This window comes from Aplidium turbinatum, chromosome 1 (assembly GCF_918807975.1).
Source record: "Aplidium turbinatum chromosome 1, kaAplTurb1.1, whole genome shotgun sequence".
NCBI classification, from domain to species: Eukaryota; Metazoa; Chordata; class Ascidiacea; order Aplousobranchia; family Polyclinidae; genus Aplidium; species Aplidium turbinatum.
The window spans coordinates 7,339,614-7,340,158 of NC_137472.1; the positions used below are offsets into that span (position 1 = coordinate 7,339,614).

At 30.8% G+C, this 545-nt stretch overlaps 1 non-coding gene across 1 annotated transcript; it reads left to right on the forward strand.

Moving 5' to 3' along the window:
* Positions 1-462: 462 nt before the first annotated feature.
* Positions 463-545, forward strand: Trnal-uaa (transfer RNA leucine (anticodon UAA)). The gene has a single exon. It is a non-coding gene; the product is annotated as a tRNA-Leu (tRNA).

The following is a 545-nucleotide window of genomic DNA, read 5'->3' on the forward strand; positions in this document are numbered from 1 at the left end:
GGTTTCTAAAACTTTATTTTTGTTTTACTTTAATTTGTAGGTTTGTGGAACTTCATAAGTTTTTGTTCCGATTTTGTAAAATAAACTTTTTATATCCCAGTTTGTACTTTTTGTAGACGAAAACGTTATGAGTTTCAGTTTGTGAAAATTAAAATTTAGTTTGCAGTGATTTTACTTTATAAAGATCAGTTTGCAAATTTGTAAAATAAAATATAATTGGCAAGTTCGTGGTTGAAAAGTTTTACTTTATGAGTTTAATTTGGTAGAGCAATTTTAGCATGAGTTTCCATTTGTAAACCTTTTATCAACAACAGCATCAACTAATAGATTCTACAGGGACTGCTCAATCCACTCTTTTTTTTAAATACCCGAGAAGATAACTAATTTTCAATCTCATTTATACTTGACTGAATTAATTGTTGATTTTACATCATCTGAACAGGAATAACAAGTTTATACCAAACTAGACTGACCGAGGGGTTAAGGTGTTGGTCTTAAGAACCAATGGGCTAACGTCCGCGTGGGTTCGAATCCCACATCTAGTA